Below are 11,487 nucleotides of genomic sequence, written 5' to 3' on the forward strand. Positions count from 1 at the left end.
ATTTGGCGCATCAGCGACACTTGCTTGATGTTTTTTTTGTCTGAACATTTGAAGAATTGATGCGAGCGCACTTGCACCACTGTTTCAAACATGTTGGAAGACGCTCAGGCGGCTTGACATACAGTGAAACCCACGGTGCAGAGAGAGAAGGGTCTTCTTTGGTGATATTTTCCCCTTAAGATGCTCACTGAGGGGCCAAACACTTTTTGTCCAATGTAAAATGCTTTCAATCTTGCTTTCCCCTCGGCGCGGTCAGTCAGGTTGTCGTCTCCGTATCCTCTGCATCAGCTACTCCTTCAACGGTTCCCAGGCTCCTGAAGTTGGCTGCTGCACAGTGTTCGGAAGTTTGGAGTGAATGCGAGCAACTCCCGCTCGGCATCATGGAAATAAGTCAAAAGAAGGCAAGTTCAAGTCACAATACATCCACACACTCAGCAGTCATGTTTCCTGCGCGCAACTCCAGCATCCAGAGAGCGCACAGGTTGAGCTGAGCGGAGCACGCCAAAAGATGTCGAGTTCCTCCTACTTTAGACTTTGGCACCAAGTGGTTCTGATGTTCTGCTACAGTCCGGCATCTATCCTTCATCTTTTTTGTGTTTTGCGGCAGTTTGAAGGTACAGGCTGCGGTTACAGTGCAGCTTACGCATTGTCACCCGGTCCAATGCGCGTCGAGAGAAGGGAGGGAGAGAGGAGAGCGCAGCCCGCCGGGGAAGAGACAAGACCTGGCTGCCACACTTGTCCAGGGGGCGTGCCACACACACACACACACACACACACACACACACACACACACACACACACACACACACACACACACACACACACACACACACACACACACACACACACACACACACACACACACACACACACACACACACACACACACACACACACACACACACACACACACACACACACACACACACACACACACACACACACACACACACACGATGCTTCACAGGTGCTGATGAGGTAGGTCACGTGCAACGTTGAATAACATGATTCAATGCTGCTGACCTATTTAATTCAGGCCATCTCTTTTCATGTTTTCAGGCCATGTCAAAAGTAGCCTATAGCTTTGCCTATGAATGCATTGACTTATTGTTACCCACCGACCCTGTTACCCTGTCTGGACAAATGACTGGTTATAAAAGTTGTTATTGGAGCTTTCCAGTTGCTTGCATGATTTCCCCACTTGCAGGCACCAGCGACCCCGTGTGGCGTGGGGAGAGAAGAGGGCTGCAGGCGAGCTGTTTCATTGGAGGAGGAGGATAAAAGGCAATAGTCAATTAAAATGTGGACACACCATGGGGATGGAATTAGATTACAAACCAAACAGCAGGTTCTCTTATTTTACACATGAGTGACTTTTTTGAGTGGCTTTTTAGAAGAAAAGGCAGTTTTCAATTCAGTCAAGATGGATAGTGCATTTAATTCGGCCATTTGTTTCAAGGCACGTTAAAGAGAATATGGTGCTGCTGTCTGAATGAAAACACTACAAAGGCAGCATCTGACCCTGATGTAAAATCTCTTGCAATATAATATTCCATATTCCTCTATGCACTTGTAGTAGCCTATGTCTGTGGTGCCCAATAACTTTATAGTGACCTTATAACATTCCTATGAAATTCAAATACTTTTAGGATTACCTTTGACTACTATAGGCTTCTCTTTTCTAGAAGTTAATGTAGTCAAACAAATACAAGTACAGTTAACACACACATCAGCAAACTAGGGTTAAAAGGCTTTGTGGCCATGTGAACTCCAACAAAGGCAGATGAAGCAACATGACTTGGTACTGTCTGTATACATTTTCTCTTAAGCATGCTTCTTACCTGATGACTAAGTGAAAAGGTTGGTTTTATTCTAGCTTGAGTCATGTTCACAATTTGTTTAATCTACACTACATAATCAGTACATGGATTCCAATCATTCTTACTGATGAATTCATCAAACCCAAAACACTTTCAGCAAAAGAAATTGAAATGAAATATGGTTCCTCATGTAAATTGCTAATTGATTAAGCCATGAGCCACACAGCAGATTTTTTTCTTCTTCTACTTCTGTGCAGGCCAGATGGTGTTTTGAAGGCAAGGTAAAGAAAGATCCATGAACACTAAATAGAGAAATATCAGATGAGTCACCCGCAGTAGGCTAATCATTATTTTCTTGGGGATCTGTTCCATCACTCTGCTTGTCTCTCAGTGTTGTGTCTTTTTAAGCTCAGTGTGACATACACAGCCACCAGTAGCTATTGTGATTATGTGGAAGAGATAGTCTTCAGTTCTATTGGTCGCACAGTTAGCAAATTGGTCATGGCAGCTTGAGATGTAAACAGCAGTAGTTAATACTCAGAAAGGTAGGCTATTACTAAAGAGGATTTAAAAATTCTCAGCTCCAGATGGTCCACACAGTAAATATACTGTATAGACAAACATCTTGGATCATTTTAATTTATCTGAACTGAATTAGGCCAAATATTTACAGTATGGGAAAATGGGTTCTACTGTGTTCTGATCACAACAGACAATTTTGACATTGAAAGTAGGCTAATTTAGAGTTTATATATATATACATATAAACTCTAAATTAGCCTACCTTCTATATCTATCTATCTATCTATCTATCTATCTATCTATCTATCTATCTATCTATCTATCTATCTATATCTATATATATATCTATATATATATATATATACATATACATACATATACACACACACACACACACACACACACACACACACACACACACACACACAATGGATTTTTGCTATTGAAATACAATATCTTCACAACTTTCAGGTTTTCCTATGTAAAAGTCATGTACATTATATCTGTCCCACGCTGTCAGTCAATTCATCACATACTGTCAGAATGGAGTCTGTCAAATTGGGAATAAAAAAGAAAAAACTGTCAAACCATCACCAAAACAAGTTCTAGCGTGAAAGTAGCACTACAACCTCAACTTTGATTCTGAATTGGGTCTGCAGCAATTATGTAAAAAAAAAAAAAAAAAAAGTGTAGCACAGGTGAGTGTGAAATCTTATTGACCACTAAATCGTAGTTGCCACCTCTGCATCACTGTGTGTCCTAATGCTAAGGCATTTCAGGTTGACTCCAAATTGCATCCTCGCCGAGGTTCTGCTTCCTCCTAAATGTCTGCAATTTGATACTTTAAGGAAACAAGTTCACTCCTGAACAGCTGCAAAAAGCATTAGAGCCGCGGGGAGGAGAGTGTTGATGTAAAGCATTCACTCTCCGGGCTGTAATGGTGGACTGGAACATCCTTCACACAAAGGCTGGTAGCGGTCCAAACGCAGCCCTCCTAGAGCCAGACACTGAGCTCCATTCAGCTGCTGAAAATCAGACAGAACCAGACAGGACCCAAATGACTCAGGTTACATCGCCTGTAGCTGCAAGTCATCACCAAAAAAAAAGAAGAAGAGTTGAACTTGCACATATGGTAAGTCCATTCCCCGGGCCAAATTACAGCAGCAGCAGTGAAACACGCACGCCATCCGTCTTGCTCCTGATGATGAGGTTTTAGGTTCAGAACTTGAAAAATAGTCTGAAATGTTCTCAGACAGCATTTAAAGAGATATTCTGCAAAATATCAAAATACAGATGACTCAGAAAGATATCTTTATGGACATGACGTTGACTTCGGCAGAACTTTCTGAGGACGCCTCAAGACTTTGATGTCCTGAGAAAGGGCTGAAGACTTTTGTGATGTCTTCAAAACGCTTTCAGAACTTTCACTCCTTGAAAATGGTCCACGGACTGAAATGTCAAACGCATAAAGATACAATGAAGTGCATCTCCTCTTTCAGACATTGGATGCTAGAATGCAGGTTGCAAATTTATACTTTTGTCTAGAATCTCAGGTTGGGAATATATATAAAGTATCGGCTGGCTATTCAGACATGAATAAACCAAAATGGAGTAGCATAGTGGCTGACTTTCAAGTATCAGTTCGTTACCCTATGACCTTTACCGGGTCCCTTGGCCAGATTATATCCTTAGGCCTCTGCTACATTATACATACTGCAGAGTCCCTTGTGTCTTCTTTTGGGTGGTATCCTTCATCCATGACCTTAGCCAGCCTCAATAGCTTGTCCTCCAGTCGCTTGGTAGACAGGAGGCCCAAATCCATCACCACCCTTCATTCTCCTCCCCAGCCTATCTGATCTATGATAGCATTAATAATAACCGCTGCAGACTGGCCCGTCGCCCTCTGTGCCTTTGCCCACTCCCAGCCTGCGCAGATTACCACCAGCCAATCACAGCCCATTCAAACTGTATTTACTTATCGGCCTCTCTGGGGCCATCACTCTGAGTTTTCAAGACTGATGCCCACAGGGAAGGCAAAGAGTCACCTTGCTATGGCCTAAGTCACTGGAGGCTAGCTACGCTCCTCCTGCTTCCCCAGTGATTTGCCAATTTATTCTTTCTTGGTGCATAACCTTAAAAAAAGCAATGTTAGTCAAATACAGTAATACAAAATAAATGCTGTCTGTGTAAAATAGAATATAGATAGGATGTCACCTTAATGTGAACAAGTACTTTGATGACTGTTATTAAAGCGCCCAGCTCCAAACTCCAACTGATGGTGCTGAAATACATATCTCTGTATCAATAATGTGCCAGTGCTGCCAAGCTGGAGAGCAAACACACTTGTTAGCGCTGCAGCACTTCTATGCATAGAAGTGCTCCGCCTTTTGGCGAAACACAATCTGAGCGAAGAGCTGCTAATAGGCGAGGTTGCCCCCGCCTATGTGCCATTATTTTTGATTGACAGTTCAAGCAATTGCGATAGCATAAATGGGACAAGGTGAACTCTCCTCATTCTTTCTCACATAGACAGTTATTCCTTATCAGCTGCAATGTGTCATGGCCTACTATTGGGTGTGCTTAACTTCCCCGCGACCTTTAAAAGGGCTGATTATTTCCACCCACAATCTTCCCTCGGCAATACGCTGCCAGCACAAAAGGATATTAGGCGCAGGCCCACTGGTCCGATAATTGCCGTTGTCGGTGTGAAACTCGTGGAAAAACGCACCACCGCCACACAGTCGCCCCATTGTCACGTCTCTGCAACCTTCACCTGGCCAATGACACGCTTATCACCTTTCACCTGGCTGGCAGTCTGCAGCCTTTACGAGAGCTGAAGTGTTCACTGTGTGCCGTGCCGCTTACAAGCACTTCCAAGTACTTTGAATCCACAGTAATTAACTTCCTCTTAATGCATTAACCCCCCAGGGCCAAATCACACAGCTTACATAGCCCGGAATACGTTGTAGTTGTGCGAGTCTCCTTGGTGTTGGCAGACTCTCCCATGCCTCCAGCTCCCCCTGACAGGCCCATTTGAGAAATAAAAAAGAGAGAGAATCCAAAGGGGACCTAGAGGGCTACATGTTTAATAGATTCCAGTTTTACTTGTGATAATCTCGTAATCAGAATTTAGGGGAGGGGGGGGTGGGGGTTCACATCGATCACCCACGGAGCAAATAAGTCTTATTGTGTCGTCCTGACCTGCTTCCCTTCACCACAGGAGGAAATGTGAACCAGATAAATGACGGCCTAGTTTCAAGAGAGCCTCAATCTATTGCCAAACGATTTGTGGCCAACAAAGTAATTTCGATAGCAGCCTTTGTATTGATAGATGGCTAGATGCCTAAATTTAATAAAGAGACAATTTACTCGTAAGGGCTATAGGAGGGGACTGCATATCTCCCCTCTTTTCTCCTTCTTTTTGCCTCCCTCCTCCAATCTAGCTCAAAATGAGATGGTACACGGACATAGATGTGCACTTGATCAATATTATATCATTCTGTTTTGGGGGAGATCCATAATTCCAGGGAATCTTTCCATCACATAGCCTATCGAAAGGGGTTAAACTACCGCATCAGTGGGAAAAGCAATGAGCTTTTAAATGTCGGTGACTTTGTTATTGCTGCTGTGTTGTGAAAGTAAAGTAGGCCTACACACTGAAACTCAAGCTTAGTGGCAAATTAAAAGAACGGTAAACAAGTTCAGTATGCACAGTGGCTCAGTGGTTAGCGGTGTTGCCTCGCAGCAAAAAGGTCGCGGGTTCGAACCCTGGTCCGTCCCAGGTCCGTTCATGTTTGGAGTTTGCATGTTCTCCCCGTTTTCATGTGGTTTTCCTCCCACCATGTATTATGTCGGGGCATCCCGGTGGCTCACCTGCTAGAGCGTGCACCACAAAGGCTCAAGCTTGTGGCATACTCTTCGCGCCCAGCCAAGCGCATAGGGCGCACGGCGATTATGACGACATCGCACGGGGCGTGTCGGGGGGCGAGGCCTGAGCGCAGCGCGGCGCGTCCATGGAGATTTTTCTATCAGCGCGTCGGTTTTGCTGCCTGTGCCTGTGAGATCTCCGTGGTAGGCTATCAGCGGATATCTGCTGTGATTGAGTCCTCACCGTCGTAAAGTCGCCTTCAAAGCATGCTGTTCGATTATAACGAACTAGTTGTGTGGCTTAGCCTTCCCAAATGTGGAGGGGTCGTTTTTTATAATTTAATACATAGAATTGGGAACGTTACATTCAATTTCATTCAGACTGCCTGGAGCCTGGAGCTGCGCACTGAGTATGTTCTGTTTTGGCCCGCGCAGAGTGCGCGCGCCCTCCTCGGAGCCCCGCCTCCAGCGCGTGCGCGAAGAGTATGCCAGAAGCTTCAGTCCCTCGCGCGTGCTCCCTCGTCATCCCCCCTCTCTCCCCCCACCCCTCCTGTCTGCCCACTGTCCTATCAAACAAAGGCAGGCAGGTAACACTTCATAATACTGTAACACAAAAAATGGGTAGTTACTGAGGAACGAGTAAGGAACGAACCATTAGTTCATGAATAGTTAATGATTAGTTGATAGGTAGTTCCTTAATGGTAGTTACTTAAGAACTGACCATTAGTTACCATGTTAACGAACCAGTAAGTAATGATTACTTCCTTAATTATTTTTAAATATTTCACTAGTTGTTAAGTAATGGTAAAGTAAGCAGGAAGTAATGGTGTATTCCTATAGTATATACCGAGTTGTTAGTAAGGAATGCACCATTACTTCCTGCTTACTTTACCATTAGTTCCCATGTTTGTGCCCCCTCAAGTAAAGCAGTACATCTTACCGAGTTGTTAGTAAGGAATGCACCATTACTTCCTGCTTACTTTACCATTAGGCTACTTAACATGTTTGTGCCCCCTCAAGTAAAGCAGTACTTCTTACTGAGTAGTTACTAAGGAATACACCATTACTTCCTGCTTACTTTACCATTACTTAACAACTAGTGAAATATATATAAAAAAAAAAAGGAAGTAATCATTACTTACTGGTTCGTTAACATGGTAACTAATGGTCAGTTCTTAAGTAACTACCATGGGAACTAATGGTCAGTTCTTAAGTAACTACCATTAAGGATCTTTAAGGAACTACCGATTAACTATTAATGAACTAGTGAATGAAAACAAATGTAAAAAAGTTTTTTTTAGGGAAGTAATCATTACTTACTGGTTCGTTAACATGGTAACTAATGGTCAGTTCTTAAGGAACTACCTATCAACTACTCATTAACTAATCATTAACTATTCATGAACTAATGGTTCGTTCCTTAGGCTACTCGTTCCTCAGTAACTACCCATTTTTTGTGTTACAGTATTATGAAGTGTTACCCAAAGGCAAAATGCCCCCAAAATAATAATAATAAAAAAGAAAAGACAAAAGACATGTAGGCCTATGTTAGGGTTAATACTGTCAGTGCCCCTGACCGGCACTGGCAATTGAACTGGAGTACCATCCTAGTAGCCTAGAAGATGGGTCAAATCATGCAGAGGATGAATTTCGCCACAGGGACAATAAAGGATAAATTAACTTGTCTCATGTCATATTAGTTTGTGTGTTTCCACTGTGCCTGAGAGGATTTTTAGCAAAGCACTTAAAAACCATGTGACTGTAAGTTACGTTGACCCCATGCACTTGCAATGCTTTGTGAATGACACCGACACGCACCACGGCACAGCGATGCTCACGCACTTTCCCAACTTCTCCCAGGCGACACCTGAGTTAATGCTGAGCCAAGAGCCAGACACTCAGGAGGGGGCCGCACAGACACCCAGGAGGGGGCCGCACAGACACTCAGGAGGGGGCCGCACAGCCCCGATAAGCTCTTTTCTTGTGGTCAGACGCCAAATGTGACACACCACCACCACCACCTGCTGTCACTCTTGTCTGATGAGAAGGTGCGCGCTCCTCTGACCACATGGTGGCAAAGGCACAAATGAACTTGAAAGTGGAAAATGAGATCATCTGCTTCAACAGAGGACCCAGACAGGTGTGTGCACAAAGGGCCTAAGAAGAAATTAGTGGCAGATTTGTAAAAAGGAGAGGCAGAGTCAGAGTGGATTATTCATGAGCACATGGCTTGAAAGTCCAGGGTAAATTGAGTGCGGTTGGGAAAATAGCAAGTCTCTCCTACATGAGAGGGATTCTGAGCAAGCTGCCGCCCCTTCAGGGAACGGTGCTTTACCGACTGGCTGGCTGGGATGTGAAAATAATAATTTGCCTGCAAGTGATGGAATTAGAATTAATCAAACCTTGATTAAACGACTGCATTGTGTTTTCTGCCTCAGAGAGCTCTCGGGCCCCCTGGGCTGTGTGTTTGCAGGACGACAAATGGATAAAAACCATAAGAGATGTTGTTGGCCAGAACTCCTTGTTTGCATTTCTACATTTTGTCAATATTGCATTGCTGCATGAGAACAGACGTCTCCCAGAGATTCAAGGAATTGTTCTGTGTTGCCTGTGCTGCACTGCTGCCACCTGAAGACAGCCTTTATCCTTACATTACTAAATTGATATTGTTTTAACTTTTACTCTGGCCTATGACCATCTGCTCTGTTCCAACCTAGAGCCAGGTTGTAACACCAGTAGCCTATACATTTAGGGTCTATTCGGGAGGGAATCTTCTCTTTGGGATTAAACTACTATTTCATAGTCAAAGATTGTCAGTCAGTAACAGTCCCTACTGACTACGAGTAGCGCGCGTATTCGGCCGGGCACGCACCAAATATCGTCCATGTTTAAAAGATGAAGTACCGGTACTCAAACCCTTGAGCTAACCTCTACGGGTCAGTGATTGCTGCCTCTCCTCTGTGTTTTACTGCCAGTCACAATTCTCGAGTGACATCACTAATGACATCCAATTGCTTGAGTGACATCACTGATGACGTCACAATTGCTCGCCGCCACAGACACCACTTAGCCAATTTTAACTAAAAGATGCATCAATGTCAAATGAATTGTAATAGCTTTGTATAATTAGCATAAACAAATGATACCATAGTGGAAATTGACTGTCTGTTGTCTAATTTCCTGTATGAAACAAGTGGATCTCTTCTGCTGGCTCCTCCACTACTGGCTGTACACTACCGCAGCTCCCAAAAGGTCACAGGTCATCTCAGCCCGCCAGCTTTCACACTGGTTAGTTTATCGTGTGTCAATGAGGAATCTTGACTCATTAGATACGGAAGGTGTTCAGTGCACTGCAGTCTTCTACCAAAAAGCTGAGACTCTCTGCTGTAGTAGGCTTATACTTACTGAGAAATGCAAAGCAGTACTGCCAAAGATGGCATCTCTCGTTATAAGGTGTGAACCGCAAGTCTCACAGCAGATGCAAACAGCTGTAGGCTGAAACTGAGACATTACTTAAAAAACATTACTGCTCAGCCAAATGATTTGTAAAAACAAAACAAAACAGAAACCGCCCTTTAGTTCCACGTTGAAAGTGATAATCTCAAAGATTTCAGTTTCGTTCTCTTTGGCGACACCTATGGCGATGAGCAGTAATGGCAGGTGAGATCCAAACGTTATGTGACGTTAGTCAGTTTGTTCGGGCCATAGTAACCCCCCACAATGCTAGCAGAGACCAGAAAAAAGTAGCTTGTTATCCTACTTCACACAAGAGTTGTCGGAACCTACACAGTAGTTGAATAGCGAATCTATTGCGTTAGCTCCGCCAACCCTCTCTGTGGGGTGTCACCACCACAGACACCCAGTTCATAATTGCTCCAAGAATGAAAATGCAAATGCTTTCATGAATGGGCCATAGGCTCAATCACCATTGTGTTAACTCAGTCGGTGATAGTGACTTAACATTTATTTACATGAACATCTTTGAGATTATAACTTGATTTCAAGGACCCATGGGAATCCTAAACTACAGCACCAGCTCAACAAAAGCAAACCTACGGCTGAAACATAACATTAGATTTATTAATTCAAGCAAACTGTTACAGTCAATAGTTACTGTACAGGGTATACAGTAGTATTGACATTCATCAACTCAACGATACGTTTGGTATGAACAACAAGGAAAGTAGAAGAACAAAACGAATGAAAGGAAAGGACAATTTCTTTGAAATGAGCCAAAAATGAGGCATCATGAATCCATCTGTCTTCAGCCTCAAAAGGCAGCGTCACAATTATCCCCCCCAATTTTCTTCCAAATCGCTGTTATTATTACTGCTCTATAACCAAATGAGGAAAGGCTTCTCATTAGTGGACAGGTACAGGAGTAAAGGGGGATCTGAGATGGGATAAGCTGCCTTCAAGTGGTGTTGAGTGGTTTGTACCTGGTGTTGGTTGGACACTTTGCATCGGCAGATGTGCGTTCAAAACTCTCCGACTGCAGCCACAAGAGGGTGCACATCAGAGAGAGAATGGTGCACACATCTACAGCATGTAACCACTTCCAGGCCGTGTCCGCTCGGGAGGAAAGGAAGATGGGAGCACGGCATACTGAAAACCAATGACTCAAGGTTGATGTTTGACATTGCCTTAATGTCAATATGAGCAAAAGTGTCTAAAAACTGCTCACTTGGCACACATTTTCCTGGGGTAAAGATGAGTGTCGATGGATGGATATGTGCACAACTGCACACCCGGCTGAAGCCGTGTATACCATGCCCCTTCTTAATTTTGACCACAATCATCACGACATAACAATCTTTTGCTTGTTCTGTAGTGGTAAAGTTGAGTCCCGATGCAAGAGCGAAAACACAGACAACTGGTGGGCGGCTGTTCGTTAAGTCAATATTGTCAACTACTGCCCCGTTAAAACAGCAAAATCGTTCAGTAGAAAAAGGAAAAATAACAAATAAAATAAAAAGACTAAAATAAAAATGGCATCCATTCAATGCCACCTTCAACCACCCGGTGGCAAAACTGTAGTGGAGAACTAAAAGATCAATGCAACATGCCATTGTTTTTTCTTCTTAACGTCGACAACGAAGATCAAAAACAAAGTAGTTCTTCAAAAAGAAAAGTTATTTTCATGTAGTGGAACAGTAAACAAGGGAGATTTCGTAATAAGAAACCCAGCAGAAACAAGTTTGCGTGGTAGTGCAGGGGGGAAAAAGAAAACAAAAACTTCTCTCAGAACACGACAGACGAGGGCGACACAGAGTCTCCT

This window comes from Poromitra crassiceps (genome assembly GCF_964638095.1).
Source record: "Poromitra crassiceps genome assembly, chromosome: 10".
Taxonomy (NCBI): Eukaryota; Metazoa; Chordata; class Actinopteri; order Beryciformes; family Melamphaidae; genus Poromitra; species Poromitra crassiceps.